Genomic DNA, 19,639 nt, shown 5'->3' with positions numbered 1-19,639 from the left:
GAGTGAGTCGTTGGGGTTTCGAGTGAGTCGTTGGGGTTTCGAGTGAGTCGTTGGGGTTTCGAGTGAGTCGTTGGGGTTTCGAGTGAGTCGTTGGGGTTTCGAGTGAGTCGTTGGGGTTAGAGTGAGTCGTTGTCGTTTCGAGTGAGTCGTTGGGGTTTCGAGTGAGTCGTTGGGGTTTCGAGTGAGTCGTTGGGGTTTCGAGTGAGTCGTTGAGGTGTGAGTCGTTGGGGTTTCGAGTGAGTCGTTGGGGTTTCGAGTGAGTCGTTGGGATTTCGAGGGAGTCGTTTGGGGTATTCGGAGTGATCGTTGGGGTTTCGAGGAGTCGTTGGGGTTTGGGGTGAGTCGTTGGGGTTTCGAGTGAGTCGTTGGGGTTTCGATGAGTCGTTGGAGGTTCGAGTGAGGTCGTGGGGTTACGAGTGAGCCGTTGGGGTTTAGAGTGCGTCGTTGGGGTTTAGAGTGAGTCGTTGGGGTTTAGAGTGAGTCGTTGGGGTTTCGAGTGAGTCGTTGGGGTTTCGAGTGAGTCGTTGGGTTTCGAGTGAGTCGTTGGGGTTTCGAGTGAGTCGTTGGGGTTCGAGTGAGTCGGGGTTTCGAGTGAGTCGTTGGGGTTTAGGGTGAGTCGTTGGGGTTTAGAGTGAGTCGTTGGGGTTTCGAGTGAGTCGTTGGGGTTCGAGTGAGTCGTAGGGTTTCGAGTGAGTCGTTGGGGTTTAGAGTGAGTTTTTGGGGTTTCGAGTGAGTCGTTGGGGTTTCGAGTGAGTCGTTGGGGTTTCGAGTGAGTCGTTGCGGTTTCGAGTGAGTCGTTGTGGTTTCGAGTGAGTCGTTGGGGTTTCGAGTGAGTCGATGGGGTTTCGAGTGAGTCGTTTTTTTTTTTGTTTTTTTTTTCTATTACATCATTACAGTCTTACATTTTTAAATTGATAATATTGTCAATTATTATTACATTGTCTCCAATACCTTTTGCCTTTAAAAAAAAAACTAGATAGAACTAAAGAGATAGGTGAAGTAAAGAAAGATAAGAAAGAGAAGAAAACAAAAAAAACAAAAAAAACAAAAAAAAAAAAAAGGAAAAAGTTAGTTAAACAAGAATGGAAAAATGTATTTAAATAAAAAACTTCATTCGAGATATATTCGTACATTTCAAAGTATAGCATTTCATCCATTCTTTAGCCCGAGTGCTAGTCAGGTTCCTGTGCTGAACTATTCTGACCCTTTAAGTAATCAATAAAAGGAGACCATGTTCCAACGAATAATTCCTGTTTGTCTAACAGGGAAAATCTGATTCTTTCCACGTTTAAGGTCTCCGTCATTTCTATAATCCACATTTTGATTGTGGGGGCCGTAGGGCCTTTCCAAAATTTTAGAATTAATTTTTTTCCTGTTATTAAACTATAATCAATAAAGTTTCTTTGTGTTGTTCTAAATGTTTGATTTAATTCTAATATTCCGAGTATTATTAATTTTGGATCTGGGTCCAATTGTGTGTTGGTTACTTTAGATATTATACTGAAAATATTTGCCCAGAATTTTTTAATTTTTATACAGTTTGCAAACATATGAGATAATGTAGCTTCTAAATGTTGACATTTATCACATATAGGTGAGATATGTTGAACATTTTTATGTAGTTTTGTTTTTGAATAATGTAACCTATGTATTACTTTAAATTGTATTAGAGAATGTCTGGCGTTTAGTGAACACTGATGTATGTGTTGCAAACTTTCTTCCCAAGTATCTTTCGTTATTACTTGATTTAATTCTTTTTCCCATGTTTGTCTGTGTAAGTCCGTCGAAGGAATGTCACTGTCTAATAAGATATTATATATCGTTGGGATTTCGAGTGAGTCGTTGGGGTTTCGAGTGATTCGTTGCGGTTTCGAGTGAGTCGTTGGGGTTTCGAGTGAGTCGTTGGGGTTTCGAGTGAGTCGTTGGGGTTTCGAGTGAGTCATTGTGGATTAGATTGAGTCGTTGTGGTTTAGAGCGAGTCGTTGAGGTTCAGCGTGACTCGTTGGGGTTGAGTCGTTGGGGTTGAGAGTGAGTCGTTGGGATTTCGAGTAAGTCGATGGGGTTCGAGTGAGTCGGTGAGGTTTGGAGTGAGTCGTTAGCGTTTGGAGTGAGTCGTTGGGGTTTGGAGTGAGTCGTTGGGGTTTCGAGTGAGTCGTTGGGGTTTCGAGTGAGTCGTTGGGGTTTCGAGGGAGTCGTTGGGGTTTCGAGTGAGTCGTTGGGGTTTCGAGTGAGTCGTTGGGGTTTCGAGTGAGTCGTTGGTGTTTCGAGTGAGTCGATGAGGTTTCGAGTGAGTCGTTGGGGTTTCGAGTTAGTCGTTGGGGTTGCGAGTGAGTCCTTGGGGTTTCGAGTGAGTCGTTGGGGTTTCGAATGAGTCGTTGGGGTTTTGAGTGAGTCGTTGGATTTCGAGTGAGTCGTTGGGGTTTCGAGTGCGTCGTTGAGGTTTCGAGGGTGTCGTTGGGGTTTCGATTGAGTCGTTGGGGTTTCGAATGAGTCGTTGGGGTTTACAGTGAGTCGTTGGGGTTTAAAGTGGTGCGTTGGGATTTAGAGTGAGTCGTTGGGGTGTCGAGTAAGTCGATGGGGTTTTGAGTGAGTCGATGGAGTTTCGAGTGAGTCGTTGAGGTTTCGAGTGAGTCGTTGGGGTTTCGAGTGTCGTGTGGTTTAGAGTGAGTCGTTGGGGTTTCGATTGAATCGTTGGGGTTTCGATTGAGTCGTTGGGGTTTCAAGTGAGTCGTTGGGGTTTCGAGTGAGTCTTTGTAGATTAGAGTGAGTCCTTGTGGTTTAGAGTGAGTCGATGAGGTTCAGAGTGTGTTGTTGGGGTTTAGAGTGAGTCGTAGGGGTTTCGATTGAGTCGTTGGGGTTGAGAGTGAGTCGTTGGGGTTTAGAGTGACTCGTTGGGGTTTCGAGTGAGTCGTTGGGGTTTCGAGTGAGTCGTTGGGATTTCGAGTGAGTCGTTGGGGTTCGAGTGAGTCGCTGGGGTTGAGAGTGAGTCGTTGGGGTTGAGAGTGAGTCGTTGGGTTTCGAGTGAGTCGTTGGGGTTTCGAGTGCGTCGTTGAGGTTTCGAAGGAGTCCTTGGGGTTTCGAGTGAGTCCTTGGGGTTTCGAGTGAGTCCTTGGGGTTTCGAGTGAGTCGTTGGGGTTTCGAGTGAGTCGTTGGGGTTTCGAGTGAGTCGTTGGGGTTTCGAGTGAGTCTTTGTGGATTAGAGTGAGTCCTTGTGGTTTAGAGTGAGTCGTTGGGGTTTCGAGTGAGTCGTTGGGGTTTCGAGTGAGTCGTTGGGGTTTCGAGTGAGTCGTTGGGGTTTCGAGTGAGTCGTTGGGGTTTCGAGTGAGTCGTTGGGGTTTCGAGTGTCGTGTGGTTTAGAGTGAGTCGTTGGGGTTTCGATTGAATCGTTGGGGGTTTCGATTGAGTCGTTGGGGTTTCGAGTGAGTCGTTGGGGTTTCAAGTGAGCCGTTGGGGTTTCGAGTGAGTCTTTGTGGATTAGAGTGAGTCCTTGTGGTTTAGAGTGAGTCGTTGAGGTTCAGAGTGTGTCGTTGGGGTTTCGAGTGAGTCGTTGGGGTTTCGAGTGAGTCGTTGGGGTTTAGAGTGACTCGTTGGGGTTGAGAGTGAGTCGTTGGGGTTGAGAGTGAGTCGTTGGGGTTTCCAGTGAGTCGTTGGGGTTTCGAGTGAATCTTTGGGGTTTCGAGTGAGTCGTTGGGGTTTCGAGTGAGTCGTTGGGGTTCGAGTGAGTCGCTGGGGTAGAGAGTGAGTCGTTGGGGTTGAGAGTGAGTCGTTGGGATTTCGATTGAGTCGTTGGGGTTTCGAGGGTGTCGTTTGGGTTTCGAGTGAGTCGTTGGGGTTTCGAGTGAGTCGTTGGGGTTTTGAGTGAGTCGTTGGGGTTTCGAGTGAGTCGTTGGGATTTCGATTGAGTCGTAGGGGTTTCGAGGGAGTCGTTTGGGTTTCGAGTGAGTCGTTGGGGTTTCGAGTGAGTCGTTGGGGTTTAAGTGAGCCTTTGGGCTTTCGAGTGTGTCGTTGGGGTTTTGCGCGAGTCGTTGGGGTTTCGAGTCAGTCGTTGTGGTTTCGAGTCAGTCGTTGGGGTTTCGAGTGAGTCGTTGGGGTTTCGAGTAAGTCGTTGGGGTTTCGAGTGGGTCGTTGGGGTTTTCAGTGAGTCGTTGGGGTTTCGAGTGAGTCGTTGGGGTTTAGAGTGAGTCGATGTGGTTCGAGTGAGTCGTTGGGGTTGAGAGTGAGTCGTTGGGGTTTCGAGTGAGTCGTTGGGGGTTTCGATTGAGTCGTTGGGGTTTCGAGTGAGTCGTTGGGGTTTCGAGTGAGTCGTTGGGGTTTCGAGTGAGTCGTTGGGGTTTCGAGTGAGTCGTTGGGGTTTCGAGTGAGTCGTTGGGGTTTCGAGGGAGTCGTTGGGTTTCGAGTGAGTCGTTGGGGTTTCGAGTGAGTCGTTGGGATTTCGAGTGAGTCGTTGGGGTTTCGAGTGAGTCGTTGGGGTTTCGAGTGAGTCGTTGGGGTTTCGAGTGAGTCCTTGGGGTTTCGAGTGTGTCGTTGGGGTTTCGAGTGAGTCGTTGGGGTTTCGAGTGAGTCGTTGTGGTTTCGAATGAGTCGTTGGGGTTTCGAGTGAGTCGTTGGGTTTCCGAGTGGGTCGTTGGGGTTTTCAGTGAATCTTTGGGGTTTCGAGTGAGTCGTTGGGGTTTAGAGTGAGTCGATGTGGTTCGAGTGAGTCGTTGGGGTTGAGAGTGAGTTGTTGGGGTTTCGAGTGAGTCGTTGGGGTTGAGAGTGAGTTGTTGGGGTTTCGAGTGAGTCGTTGGGGTTTCGATTGAGTCGTTGGGGTTTCGAGTGAGTCGTTGGGGTTTCGAGTGAGTCGTTGGGGTTTCGAGTGAGTCGTTGTGGTTCGAGTGAGTCGTTGGGGTTTCCAGTGAGTCGTTGGGGTTGAGAGTGAGTCGTTGGGATTTCGATTGAGTCGTTGGGGTTTCGAGGGAGTCGTTTGGGTTTCGAGTGAGTCGTTGGGGTTTCGAGTGATTCGTTGGGGTTTCTAGTGAGTCGTTGGGGTTTCGAGTGAGTCGTTGGGATTTCGATTGAGTCGTTGGGGTTTCGAGGGAGTCGTTTGGGTTTCGAGTGAGTCGTTGGGGTTTCGAGTGAGTCGTTGGGGTTTCGAGTGAGCCGTTGGGGTTTCGAGTGAGTCGTTGGGATTTCGAGCGAGTCGTTGGGGTTTCGAGTGAGTCGTTGGGGTTTCGAGTGAGTCGTTGGGGTTTCGAGTGAGTCTTTGGGGTTTCGAGTGAGTCGTTGGGGTTTCGAGTGATTCGTTGGGGTTTCGGGTGAGTCGTTGGGGTTTCGAGTGAGTCGTTGGGGTTTCGAGTGAGTCGTTGGGGTTTCGAGTGAGTCATTGTGGATTAGATTGAGTCGTTGTGGTTTAGAGCGAGTCGTTGAGGTTCAGAGTGTGTCGTTGGGGTTTCGAGTGAGTCGTTGGGGTTTCGATTGAGTCGTTGGGGTTTCGAGTGAGTCGTTGGGGTTTAGAGTGACTCGTTGGGGTTGAGAGTGAGTCGTTGGGGTTTAGAGTGAGTCGTTGGGGTTTCGAGTGAGTCGTTGGGGGTTCGAGTGAGTCGTTGGGGTTTGGAGTGAGCTGTTTGGGGTTTCGAGTGAGTCGTTGGGGTTCGAGTGAGTCGTTGGGGTTGAGAGTGAGTCGTTGGGGTTTCGAGTGAGTCGTTGGGATTTCGAGTGAGTCGTTGGGGTTTCGAGTGAGTCGTTGGGGTTTCGAGTGAGTCTGTGGGGTTTCGAGCGAGTCGTTGGGGTTAGAGCGAGTCGTTGGGGTTTCGGTGAGTCGTTGGGGTTCGAGTGAGTCTTTGGGGTTTCGAGTGAGTCGTGGGGTTTCGAGTGAGTCGTTGGGTTTCGAGTGAGTCGTTGGGTGTTTGGAGTGATTCGTTGGGTTTCGAGTGAGTCGTTGGGTTTCGAGTGATTCCGTTGGGGTTTCGAGTGAGTCGTTGGGGTTTCGAGTGAGATCGTTGGGGTTTCCGAGTGATGTCGTTGGGGTTCGAGTGAGTCGTTGGGGTTTCGAGTGAGTCGTTGGGGTTTCGATGTGAGTCGTTGGGGTTCGAGTGAGTTCGTTGGATTTGAGAAGTGAGTCGTGGTTTAGAGTGAGTCGTTGAGGTTCAGAGTGTGTTGTTGGGGTTTCGAGTGAGTCGTTGGGGTTTCGATTGAGTCGTTGGGGTTTCGAGTGAGTCGTTGGGGTTTCGAGTGAGTCGTTGGGGTTTCGAGTGAGTCGTTGGGGTTTCGAGTGTCGTGTGGTTTAGAGTGAGTCGTTGGGGTTTCGATTGAATCGTTGGGGGTTTCGATTGAGTCGTTGGGGTTTCGAGTGAGTCGTTGGGGTTTCAAGTGAGCCGTTGGGGTTTCGAGTGAGTCTTTGTAGATTAGAGTGAGTCCTTGTGGTTTAGAGTGAGTCGTTGAGGTTCAGAGTGTGTTGTTGGGGTTTCGATTGAGTCGTAGGGGTTTCGAGTGAGTCGTTGGGGTTTAGAGTGACTCGTTGGGGTTGAGAGTGAGTCGTTGGGGTTGAGAGTGAGTCGTTGGGGTTTCCAGTGAGTCGTTGGGGTTTCGAGTGAATCTTTGGGGTTTCGAGTGAGTCGTTGGGGTTTCGAGTGAGTCGTTGGGGTTCGAGTGAGTCGCTGGGATTGAGAGTGAGTCGTTGGGGTTGAGAGTGAGTCGTTGCGATTTCGATTGAGTCGTTGAGGTTTCGAGGGTGTCGTTTGGGTTTCGAGTGAGTCGTTGGGGTTTCGAGTGAGTCGTTGGGGTTTTAAGTGAGTCGTTGGGGTTTCGAGTGAGTCGTTGGGATTTCGATTGAGTCGTAGGGGTTTCGAGGGAGTCGTTTGGGTTTCGAGTGAGTCGTTGGGGTTTCGAGTGAGTCGTTGGGGTTTAAGTGAGCCTTTGGGGTTTCGAGTGTGTCGTTGGGGTTTTGCGCGAGTCGTTGGGGTTTCGAGTCAGTCGTTGTGGTTTCGAGTCAGTCGTTGTGGTTTCGAATGAGTCGTTGGGGTTTAGAGTAAGTCGTTGGGTTTCCGAGTGGGTCGTTGGGGTTTTCAGTGTATCTTTGGGGTTTCGAGTGAGTCGTTGGGGTTTAGAGTGAGTCGATATGGTTCGAGTGAGTCGTTGGGGTTGATAGTGAGTTGTTGGGGTTTCGAGTGAGTCGTTGGGGTTTCGATTGAGTCGTTGGGGTTTCGAGGGAGTCGTTGCGGTTTCGAGTGAGTCGTTGGGGTTTCGAGTGAGTCGTTGGGGTTTCGAGTGAGTCGTTGGGGTTTCGAGTGAGTCGTTGGGGTTCCGTGTGGGTCGTTGGGGTTTCCAGTGAGTCGTTGGGGTTTCGAGTGAATCTTTGGGGTTTCGAGTGAGTCGTTGGGGTTTCGAGTGAGTCGTTGGGGTTCGAGTGAGTCGTTGGGGTTTCCAGTGAGTCGTTGGGGTTGAGAGTGAGTCGTTGGGATTTCGATTGAGTCGTTGGGGTTTCTAGGGAGTCGTTTGGGTTTCGAGTGAGTCGTTGGGGTTTCGAGTGAGTCGTTGGGGTTTCGAGTGAGTCGTTGGGGTTTCGAGTGAGTCGTTGGGGTTTCGATTGAGTCGTTGGGGTTTCGAGGGAGTCGTTTGGGTTTCGAGTGAGTCGTTGGGGTTTCGAGTGAGTCGTTGGGGTTTCGAGAGAGCCGTTGGGGTTTCGAGTGAGTCGTTGGGATTTCGAGCGAGTCGTTGGGGTTTCGAGTGAGTCGTTGGGGTTTCGAGTGAGTCGTTGGGGTTTAAGTGAGCCTTTGGGGTTTCGAGTGTGTCGTTGGGGTTTTGCGCGAGTCGTTGGGGTTTCGAGTGAGTCGTTGTGGTTTCGAATGAGTCGTTGGGGTTTCGAGTAAGTCGTTGGGTTTCCGAGTGGGTCGTTGGGGTTTTCAGTGAATCTTTGGGGTTTCGAGTGAGTCGTTGGGGTTTAGAGTGAGTCGATGTGGTTCGAGTGAGTCGTTGGGGTTGAGAGTGAGTTGTTGGGGTTTCGAGTGAGTCGTTGGGGTTGAGAGTGAGTTGTTGGGGTTTCGAGTGAGTCGTTGGGGTTTCGATTGAGTCGTTGGGGTTTCGAGTGAGTCGTTGGGGTTTCGAGTGAGTCGTTGGGGTTTCGAGTGAGTCGTTGGGGTTCGAGTGAGTCGTTGGGGTTTCCAGTGAGTCGTTGGGGTTGAGAGTGAGTCGTTGGGATTTCGATTGAGTCGTTGGGGTTTCGAGGGAGTCGTTTGGGTTTCGAGTGAGTCGTTGGGGTTTCGAGTGATTCGTTGGGGTTTCTAGTGAGTCGTTGGGGTTTCGAGTGAGTCGTTGGGATTTCGATTGAGTCGTTGGGGTTTCGAGGGAGTCGTTTGGGTTTCGAGTGAGTCGTTGGGGTTTCGAGTGAGTCGTTGGGGTTTCGAGTGAGCCGTTGGAGTTTCGAGTGAGTCGTTGGGATTTCGAGCGAGTCGTTGGGGTTTCGAGTGAGTCGTTGGGGTTTCGAGTGAGTCGTTGGGGTTTCGAGTGAGTCTTTGGGGTTTCGAGTGAGTCGTTGGGGTTTCGAGTGATTCGTTGAGGTTTCGGGTGAGTCGTTGGGGTTTCGAGTGAGTCGTTGGGGTTTCGAGTGAGTCGTTGGGGTTTCGAGTGAGTCATTGTGGATTAGATTGAGTCGTTGTGGTTTAGAGCGAGTCGTTGAGGTTCAGAGTGTGTCGTTGGGGTTTCGAGTGAGTCGTTGGGGTTTCGATTGAGTCGTTGGGGTTTCGAGTGAGTCGTTGGGGTTTAGAGTGACTCGTTGGGGTTGAGAGTGAGTCGTTGGGGTTGAGAGTGAGTCGTTGGGGTTTCCAGTGAGTCGTTGGGGTTTCGAGTGAATCTTTGGGGTTTGGAGTGAGTCGTTGGGGTTTGGAGTGAGTCGTTGGGGTTCGAGTGAGTCGGTGGGGTTGAGAGTGAGTCGTTGGGGTTTCGAGTGAGTCTTTGGGGTTTCGAGTGTCGTGGGGTTTAGAGTGATTCGTTGGGGTTTCGAATGAGTCGTTGGGGTTTCGATTGAGTCGTTGGGGTTTCGAGTGAGTCGTTGGGGTTTCGAGTGAGTCGTTGGGGTTTCGAGTGAGTCGTTGTGGATTAGTGTGAGTCGTTGGGGTTTAGAGTGAGTCGTTGGGGTACAGAGTGTGTCGTCTGGGTTTAGAGTGAGTCGTTGTGGTTTAAGTGAATCTTTGGGGTTTCGAGTGTGTCGTTGGGGTTTTGCGCGAGTCGTTGGGGTTTCGAGTGAGTCGTTGTGGTTTCGAATGAGTCGTTGGGGTTTCGAGTAAGTCGTTGGGTTTCCGAGTGGGTCGTTGGGGTTTTAAGTGAATCTTTGGGGTTTCGAGTGAGTCGTTGAGGTTTCGAATGAGTCGTTGGGGTTTCGAGTGAGTCGTTGGGGTTTCGAGTGAATCGTTGGGGTTTCGTGTGAGTCGTTGGGATTTCGAGTGAGTCGTTGGGGTTTCGAGTGAGTCGTTGGGGTTTCGAGTGAGTCGTTGGGGTTTCGAGTGACTCGTTGGGGTTTCGAGTGAGTAGTTGGGGTTTCGAGTGAGTCTTTGGGGTTTCGAGTGAGTCGTTGGGGTTTCGAGTGATTCGTTGGGGTTTCGAGTGAGTCGTTGGGGTTTCGAGTGAGTCGTTGGGGTTTCGTGTGTCGTGGGGTTAAGTGTGATTCGTTGGGGTTTCGATTGAGTCGTTGGGATTTCGATTGAGTCGTTGGGGGTTTCGATTGAGTCGTTGGGGTTTCGAGTGAGTCGTTGGGGTTTCGAGTGAGTCGTTGGGGTTTCGAGTGAGTCGTTGGGATTTCGAGTGAGTCGTTGGTGTTTCGAGTGAGTCGTTGGGGTTTCGAGTGCGTCGTTGGGGTTTCGATTGAGTCGTTGGGGTTTCGAGTGAGTCGTTGAGGTTCAGAGTGTGTCGTTTGGGTTTCGAGTGAGTCGTTGGGGTTTCGATTGAGTCTTTGGGGTTTCACAGAAACATAGAAACATAGAAATTAGGTGCAGGAGTAGGCCATTCGGCCCTTCGATCCTGCACCGCCATTCAATATGATCATGGCTGATCATCCAACTCAGTATCCCGTACCTGCCTTCTCTCCATACCCTCTGATCCCCTTAGCCACAAGGGCCACATCTAACTCCCTCTTAAATATAGCCAATGAACTGGCCTCGACTACCCTCTGTGGCAGAGAGTTCCAGAGATTCACCACTCTCTGTGTGAAAAAAGTTCTTCTCATCTCGGTTTTAAAGGATTTCCCCCTTATCCTTAAGCTGTGACCCCTTGTCCTGGACTTCCCCAACATCGGGAGCAATCTTCCTGTTTCTAGCCTGTCCAACCCCTTAAGAATTTTGTAAGTTTCTATAAGATCCCCTCTCAATCTCCTAAATTCTAGAGAGTATAAACCAAGTCTATCCAGTCTTTCTTCATAAGACAGTCCTGACATCCCAGGAATCAGTCTGGTGAACCTTCTCTGCACTCCCTCTATGGCAATAATGTCCTTCCTCAGATTTGGAGACCAAAACTGTACGCAATACTCTAGGTGTGGTCTCACCAAGACCCTGTACAACTGCAGTAGAACCTCCCTGCTCCTATACTCAAATCCTTTTGCTATGAAAGCTAACATACCATTCGCTTTCTTCACTGCCTGCTGCACCTGCATGCCCACTTTCAATGACATGGTGTACCATGACACCCAGGTCTCGCTGCATCTCCCCTTTTCCTAGTCGGCCACCATTTAGATAATAGTCTGCTTTCCTGTTTTTGCCACCAAAATGGATAACCTCACATTTATCCACATTATACTGCATCAGCCAAACATTTGCCCACTCACCCAGCCTATCCAAGTCACCTTGCAGTCTCCTAGCATCCTCCTCACAGCTAACCCTGCCCCCCAGCTTAGTGTCATCCGCAAACTTGGAGATATTGCCTTCAATTCCCTCATCCAGATCATTAATATATATTGTAAATAGCTGGGGTCCTAGCACTGAGCATTGCGGTACCCCACTAGTCTCTGCCTGCCATTGTGAAAAGGACCCGTTTACTCCTACTCTTTGCTTCCTGTTTGCCAGCCAGTTCTCTATCCACATCAATACTGAACCCCCAATGCCGTGTGCTTTAAGTTTGTATACTAATCTCTTATGTGGGACCTTGTCGAAAGCCTTCTGGAAGTCCAGATACACCACATCCACTGGTTCTCCCCTATCCATGCTACTAGTTACGTCCTCGAAAAAGTCTATAAGATTCGTCAGACATGATTTACCTTTTGTAAATCCATGCTGACTTTGTCCAATGATTTCACCACTTTCCAAATGTGCTGCTATCCCATCTTTAATAACTGACTCTAGCAGTTTGCCCACTACCGATGTTAGACTAACTGGTCTGTAATTCCCCGTTTTCTCTCTCCCTCCCTTCTTAAAAAGTGGGGTTACGTTTGCTACCCGCCAATCCTCAGGAACTACTCCAGAATCTAAAGAGTTTTGAAAGATTATTACTAATGCATCCACTATTTCTGGAGCTACTTCCTTAAGTACTCTGGGATGCAGCCTATCTGGCCCTGGGGATTTATCGGCCTTTAATCCATTCAATTTACCCAACACCACTTCCCGGCTAACCTGGATTTCACTCATTTCCTCCAACTCCTTTGACCGGCGTTCCCCTGCTATTTCCGGCAGATTATTTATGTCTTCCTTAGTGAAGACGGAACCAAAGTAGTTATTCAATTGGTCCGCCATATCCTTGTTCCCCATGATCAACTCACCTGTTTCTGACTGCAAGGGACCTACATTTGTTTTAACTAATCTCTTTCTTTTCACATATCTATAAAAACTTTTGCAGTCAGTTTTTATGTTCCCTGCCAGTTTTCTTTCATAATCTATATTTTTCCTTTCCTAATTAAGCCCTTTGTCCTCCTCTGCTGGTCTCTGAATTTCTCCCAGTCCTCTGGTATGCTGCTTTTTCTGGCTAATTTGTACGCATCGTCCTTCGCTTTGATACTATCCCTGATTTCCCTTGTTATCCACGGATCCACTACCTTCCCTGATTTATTATTTTGCCAAACTGGGATGAACAATTTTTGTAGTTGATCCATGCAGTCTTTAAATGTCTTCCATTGCATATCCACCGTCAACCCTTTTAGAATTAATTGCCAGTCAATCTTGGCCAATTCACGTCTCATACCCTCAAATATACCTTTCTTTAAGTTCAGAACCGTTGTTTCTGTATTAACAATGTCACTCTCCATCCTAATGAAGAACTCAACCATATTATGGTCACTCTTGCCCAAGGGGGCACGTACAACAAGACTGCTAACTAACCCCTCCTCATTACTCAATACCCAGTCTAAAATAGCCTGCTCTCTCGTTGGTTCCTCTACATGTTGATTTAGATAACTATCCCGCATACATTCCAAAAAATCCACTTCCTCAGCACCCCTGCCAATTTGATTCACCCAATCCATATGTAGATTGAAGTCACCCATTATAACGGTTTTGCCTTTGTCGCACGCATTTCTAATTTCCTGTTTGATACCATCTCCAACTTCACTACTACTGTTAGGTGGCCTGTACACAACACCCACCAGCGTGTTCTGCCCCTTAGTGTTTCGCAGCTCTACCCATACCGATTCCACATCCTCCAAACTAATGTCCTTCCTTTCCATTGCGTTAATCTCCTCTCTAATCAGCAACGCTACCCCACCTCCTTTTCCTTTCTCTCTATCCCTCCTGAATATTTAATATCCCTGGATGTTCAGCTCCCAGCCTTGGTCACCCTGGAGCCATGTCTCCGTGATCCCAACTATATCATAGTCATTAATAGCTATCTGCACATTCAACTCATCCACCTTATTACGAATGCTCCTTGCATTGAGACACAAAGCCTTCAGGCTTGTTTTTACAACACTCTTACCCCTTATACAATGATGTTGAAAAGTGGCCCTTTTTGATTTTTGCCCTGGATTTTCCGGCCTGCCACTTTTACTTTTCACCTTGCTACCTATTGCTTCTACCCTCATTTTACACCCCTCTGTCTCTACGCTCACACATTTAAGAAACCCTTTCCCTTTAACTCCATCCTCCACTATCCCATTCGACACCCCACCCCCCTTATTCAGTTTAAAACCACCCGTGTAGCAGTGGCAAACCTGCCTCCCTGAATGCTGGTCCCACACCTGTTAAGATGCAATCCGTCCCTTTTGTACAGTTCCCCCTTAACCCAAAACAGATCCCAGTGATCTAAGAATCTAAATCCCTGCCCCGTGCACCAGTTCCTCAGCCACACGTTCAGGTCCCGTATCTCCCTGTTCCTGCTCTCGCCAGCACGAGGAACTGGAAGTAAACCGGAAATAACAACCCTGGAGGTCCTGCTTTTCAGCATTTTTCCGAGCTCTCTAAAGTCACGCTGCAGAATATTCATCCCCTTCTTTCCGACATCGTTTGTGCCGACATGCACCACCACTTCAGGATGTTCACTTTCGCCCTTGAGGATTTTCTGCACTCTGTCCGTGACATCCTGGATCCTGGCACCAGGAAGGCAGCACACCATCCTCGCATCCCGTCTGTTGCCGCGGAAACCCCTGTCCGTTTCGAGTGAGTCGTTGGGGTTTAGAGTGACTCGTTGGTGTTGAGAGTGAGTCGTTGGGGTTGAGAGTGAGTCGTTGGGGTTTCCAGTGAGTCGTTGGGGTTTCGAGTGAATCTTTGGGGTTTCGAGTGAGTCGTTGGGGTTTGGAGTGAGTCGATGGGGTTCGAATGAGTCGTTGGGGTTGAGAGTGAGTCGTTGGGGTTTCGAGGGAGTCGTTGGGGTTGAGAGTGAGTCGTTGGGGTTTCGAGGGAGTCGTTGGGGTTTCGAGGGAGTCGTTGGGGTTTCGAGTGAGTCGTTGGGGTTTCGAGTGAGTCGTTGGGGTTTCGAGTGAGTCGTTGGGATTTCGAGTGAGTCGTTGGGGTTTCGAGTGAGTCGTTGGGATTTCGAGTGAGTCGTTGGGGTTTCGAGTGAGTCGTTGGGGTTTCGAGTGAGTCGTTGGGGTTTCGAGTGAGTCGTTTGGGTTTCGAGTGAGTCGTTGGGGTTTCGAGTGAGTCTTTGGGGTTTCGAGTGAGTCGTTGGGGTTTCGAGTGAGTCGTTGCGGTTTCGAGTGAGTCGTTGGGGTTTCGAGTGAGTCGTTGGGGTTTCGAGTGAGTCGTTGAGGTTTCGAGTGAGTCGGTGGGGTTTCCAGTGAGTCGTTGGGGTTTCGAGTGAGTCGTTGGGTTTCGAGTGAGTCGTTGGGGTTTCGAGTGTCGTGGGGTTTAGAGTGAGTCGTTGGGATTTCGATTGAGTCGTTGGGGGTTTCGATTGAGTCGTTGGGGTTTCGAGTGAGTCGTTGGGGTTTCGAGTGAGTCGTTGGGGTTTCGAGTCAGTCTTTGTGGATTAGAGTGAGTCCTTGTGGTTTAGAGTGAGTCGTTGAGGTTCAGAGTGTGTCGTTGGGGTTTCGAGTGAGTCGTTGGGGTTTCGTTTGAGTCGTTGGGGTTTCGATTGAGTCGTTGGGGTTTAGAGTGACTCGTTGGGGTTTAAAGTTAGTCGTTGGGATTTAGAGTGAGTCGTTGGTGTGTCGAGTAAGTCGATGGGGTTTCGAGTGAGTCGTTGGGGTTTCGAGTGAGTCGTTGGGTTTCGAGTGAGTCGTTGGGGTTTCGAGTGTCGTGGGGTTTCGAGTGAGTCGATGGGATTTCGATTGAGTCGTTGGGGGTTTCGATTGAGTCGTTGGGGTTTCGAGTGAGTCGTTGGGGTTTCGAGTGAGTCGTTGGGGTTTCGAGTCAGTCTTTGTGGATTAGAGTGAGTCCTTTTGGTTTAGAGTGAGTCGTTGAGGTTCAGAGTGTGTCGTTGGGGTTTCGAGTGAGTCGTTGGGGTTTCGTTTGAGTCGTTGGGGTTTCGAGTGAGTCGTTGGGGTTTAGAGTGACTCGTTGGTGTTGAGAGTGAGTCGGTGGGGTTGAGAGTGAGTCGTTGGGGTTTCCAGTGAGTCGTTGGGGTTTCGAGTGAATCTTTGGGGTTGAGTGTGAGTCGTTGGGGTTTAGAGTGAGTCGTTGGGGTTCGAATGAGTCGTTGGGGTTCGAATGAGTCGTTGGGGTTGAGAGTGAGTCGTTGGGGTTTCGAGTGAGTCGTTGGGATTTCGATTGAGTCGTTGGGGTTTCGAGGGGGTCGTTGGGGTTTCGAGTGAGTCGTTGGGGTTTCGAGTGAGTCGTTGGGGTTTCGAGTGAGTCGTTGGGGTTTCGAGTGAATCGTTGGGGTTTCGTGTGAGTCGTTGGGATTTCGAGTGAGTCGTTGGGGTTTCGAGTGAGTCGTTGGGGTTTCGAGTGAGTCGTTGGGGTTTCGAGTGACTCGTTGGGGTTTCGAGTGAGTAGTTGGGGTTTCGAGTGAGTCTTTGGGGTTTCGAGTGAGTCGTTGGGGTTTCGAGTGATTCGTTGGGGTTTCGAGTGAGTCGTTGGGGTTTCGAGTGAGTCGTTGGGGTTTCGTGTGTCGTGGGGTTAAGAGTGATTCGTTGGGGTTTCGATTGAGTCGTTGGGCTTTCGAGTGAGTCGTTGGGTTTCGAGCGAGTCGTTGGGGTTTCGAGTCCGTCGTTGAGGTTTCGAGGGAGTCGTTGGGGTTTAGATTGAGTCGTTGGGGTTTCGAATGAGTCGTTGGGGAGTGAGTCGTTGGGGTTTAAAGTGAGTCGTTGGGATTTAGAGTGAGTCGTTGGTGTGTCGAGTAAGTCGATGGGGTTTCGAGTGAGTCGTTGGGGTTTCGAGTGAGTCGTTGGGATTTCGATTGAGTCGTTGGGGGTTTCGATTGAGTCGTTGGGGTTTCGAGTGAGTCGTTGGGGTTTCGAGTGAGTCGTTGGGGTTTCGAGTGAGTCGTTGGGATTTCGAGTGAGTCGTTGGTGTTTCGAGTGAGTCGTTGGGGTTTCGAGTGCGTCGTTGGGGTTTCGATTGAGTCGTTGGGGTTTCGAGTGAGTCGTTGAGGTTCAGAGTGTGTCGTTGGGGTTTCGAGTGAGTCGTTGGGGTTTCGATTGAGTCGTTGGGGTTTCATAGAAACATAGAAACATAGAAATTAGGTGCAGGAGTAGGCCATTCGGCCCTTCGATCCTGCACCGCCATTCAATATGATCATGGCTGATCATCCAACTCAGTATCCCGTACCTGCCTTCTCTCCATACCCTCTGATCCCCTTAGCCACAAGGGCCACATCTAACTCCCTCTTAAATATAGCCAATGAACTGGCCTCGACTACCCTCTGTGGCAGAGAGTTCCAGAGATTCACCACTCTCTGTGTGAAAAAAGTTCTTCTCATCTCGGTTTTAAAGGATTTCCCCCTTATCCTTAAGCTGTGACCCCTTGTCCTGGACTTCCCCAACATCGGGAGCAATCTTCCTGTTTCTAGCCTGTCCAACCCCTTAAGAATTTTGTAAGTTTCTATAAGATCCCCTCTCAATCTCCTAAATTCTAGAGAGTATAAACCAAGTCTATCCAGTCTTTCTTCATAAGACAGTCCTGACATCCCAGGAATCAGTCTGGTGAACCTTCTCTGCACTCCCACTATGGCAATAATGTCCTTCCTCAGATTTGGAGACCAAAACTGTACGCAATACTCCAGGTGTGGTCTCACCAAGACACTGTACAACTGCAGTAGAACCTCCCTGCTCCTATACTCAAATCCTTTTGCTATGAAAGCTAACATACCATTCGCTTTCTTCACTGCCTGCTGCACCTGCATGCCCACTTTCAATGACAGGTGTACCATGACACCCAGGTCTCGCTGCATCTCCCCTTTTCCTAGTCGGCCACCATTTAGATAATAGTCTGCTTTCCTGTTTTTGCCACCAAAATGGATAACCTCACATTTATCCACATTATACTGCATCAGCCAAACATTTGCCCACTCACCCAGCCTATCCAAGTCACCTTGCAGTCTCCTAGCATCCTCCTCACAGCTAACCCTGCCCCCCAGCTTAGTGTCATCCGCAAACTTGGAGATATTGCCTTCAATTCCCTCATCCAGATCATTAATATATATTGTAAATAGCTGGGGTCCTAGCACTGAGCATTGCGGTACCCCACTAGTCTCTGCCTGCCATTGTGAAAAGGACCCGTTTACTCCTACTCTTTGCTTCCTGTTTGCCAGCCAGTTCTCTATCCACATCAATACTGAACCCCCAATGCCGTGTGCTTTAAGTTTGTATACTAATCTCTTATGTGGGACCTTGTCGAAAGCCTTCTGGAAGTCCAGATACACCACATCCACTGGTTCTCCCCTATCCACGCTACTAGTTACATCCTCGAAAAATTCTATAAGATTCGTCAGACATGATTTACCTTTTGTAAATCCATGCTGACTTTGTCCAATGATTTCACCACTTTCCAAATGTGCTGCTATCCCATCTTTAATAACTGACTCTAGCAGTTTGCCCACTACCGATGTTAGACTAACTGGTCTGTAATTCCCCGTTTTCTCTCTCCCTCCCTTCTTTAAAAGTGGGGTTACGTTTGCTACCCGCCAATCATCAGGAACTACTCCAGAATCTAAAGAGTTTTGAAAGATTATTACTAATGCATTCACTATTTCTGGAGCTACTTCCTTAAGTACTCTGGGATGCAGCCTATCTGGCCCTGGGGATTTATCGGCCTTTAATCCATTCAATTCACCCAACACCACTTCCCGGCTAACCTGGATTTCACTCAATTCCTCCAACTCCTTTGACCCGCGTTCCCCTGCTATTTCCGGCAGATTATTTATGTCTTCCTTAGTGAAGACGGAACCAAAGTAGTTATTCAATTGGTCCGCCATATCCTTGTTCCCCATGATCAACTCACCTGTTTCTGACTGCAAGGGACCTACATTTGTTTTAACTAATCTCTTTCTTTTCACATATCTATAAAAACTTTTGCAGTCAGTTTTTATGTTCCCTGCCAGTTTTCTTTCATAATCTATATTTTTCCTTTCCTAATTAAGCCCTTTGTCCTCCTCTGCTGGTCTCTGAATTTCTCCCAGTCCTCCGGTATGCTGCTTTTTCTGGCTAATTTGTACGCATCATCCTTCGCTTTGACACTATCCCTGATTTCCCTTGTTATCCACGGATCCACTACCTTCCCTGATATATTATTTTGCCAAACTGGGATGAACAATTTTTGTAGTTGATCCATGCAGTCTTTAAATGTCTTCCATTGCATATCCACCGTCAACCCTTTTAGAATTAATTGCCAGTCAATCTTGGCCAATTCACGTCTCATACCCTCAAATTTACCTTTCTTTAAGTTCAGAACCGTTGTTTCTGTATTAACAATGTCACTCTCCATCCTAATGAAGAACTCAACCATATTATGGTCACTCTTGCCCAAGGGGGCACGTACAACAAGACTGCTAACTAACCCCTCCTCATTACTCAATACCCAGTCTAAAATAGCCTGCTCTCTCGTTGGTTCCTCTACATGTTGATTTAGATAACTATCCCGCATACATTCCAAAAAATCCTCTTCCTCAGCACCCCTGCCAATTTGATTCACCCAATCCATATGTAGATTGAAGTCACCCATTATAACGGTTTTGCCTTTGTCGCACGCATTTCTAATTTCCTGTTTGATACCATCTCCAACTTCACTACTACTGTAAGGTGGCCTGTACACAACACCCACCAGCGTGTTCTGCCCCTTAGTGTTTCGCAGCTCTACCCATACCGATTCCACATCCTCCAAACTAATGTCCTTCCTTTCCATTGCGTTAATCTCCTCTCTAATCAGCAACGCTACCCCACCTCCTTTTCCTTTCTCTCTATCCCTCCTGAATATTGAATATCCCTGGATGTTCAGCTCCCAGCCTTGGTCACCCTGGAGCCATGTCTCCGTGATCCCAACTATATCATAGTCATTAATAGCTATCTGCACATTCAACTCATCCACCTTATTACGAATGCTCCTTGCATTTAGACACAAAGCCTTCAGGCTTGTTTTTACAACACTCTTACCCCTTATACAATGATGTTGAAAAGTGGCCCTTTTTGATTTTTGCCCTGGATTTTCCGGCCTGCCACTTTTACTTTTCACCTTGCTATCTATTGCTTCTACCCTAATTTTACACCCCTCTGTCTCTACGCTCACACATTTAAGAAACCCTTTCCCTTTAACTCCATCCTCCACTATCCCATTCGACACCCCACCCCCCTTATTCAGTTTAAAACCATCCGTGTAGCAGTGGCAAACCTGCCTGCCAGAATGCTGGTCCCACACCTGTTAAGATGCAATCCGTCCCTTTTGTACAGTTCCCCCTTACCAAAAACAGATCCCGGTGATCTAAGAATCTAAATCCCTGCCCCGTGCACCAGTTCCTCAGCCACACGTTCAGGTCCCGTATCTCCCTGTTCCTGCTCTCGCCAGCACGAGGAACTGGAAGTAAACCGGAAATAACAACCCTGGAGGTCCTGCTTTTCAGCATTTTTCCGAGCTCTCTAAAGTCACGCTGCAGAATATTCATCCCCTTCTTTCCGACATCGTTTGTGCCGATATGCACCACCACTTCAGGATGTTCACTTTCGCCCTTGAGGATTTTCTGCACTCTGTCCGTTACATCCTGGATCCTGGCACCAGGAAGGCAGCACACCATCCTCGCATCCCGTCTGTTGCCGCGGAAACCCCTGTCCGTTTCGAGTGAGTCGTTGGGGTTTAGAGTGACTCGTTGGTGTTGAGAGTGA

The sequence above is a fragment of the Amblyraja radiata genome, chromosome 31 (genome assembly GCF_010909765.2).
Source record: "Amblyraja radiata isolate CabotCenter1 chromosome 31, sAmbRad1.1.pri, whole genome shotgun sequence".
In the NCBI taxonomy this organism is placed as follows: Eukaryota; Metazoa; Chordata; class Chondrichthyes; order Rajiformes; family Rajidae; genus Amblyraja; species Amblyraja radiata.
Note: the sequence above shows the minus strand (reverse complement) of the source record.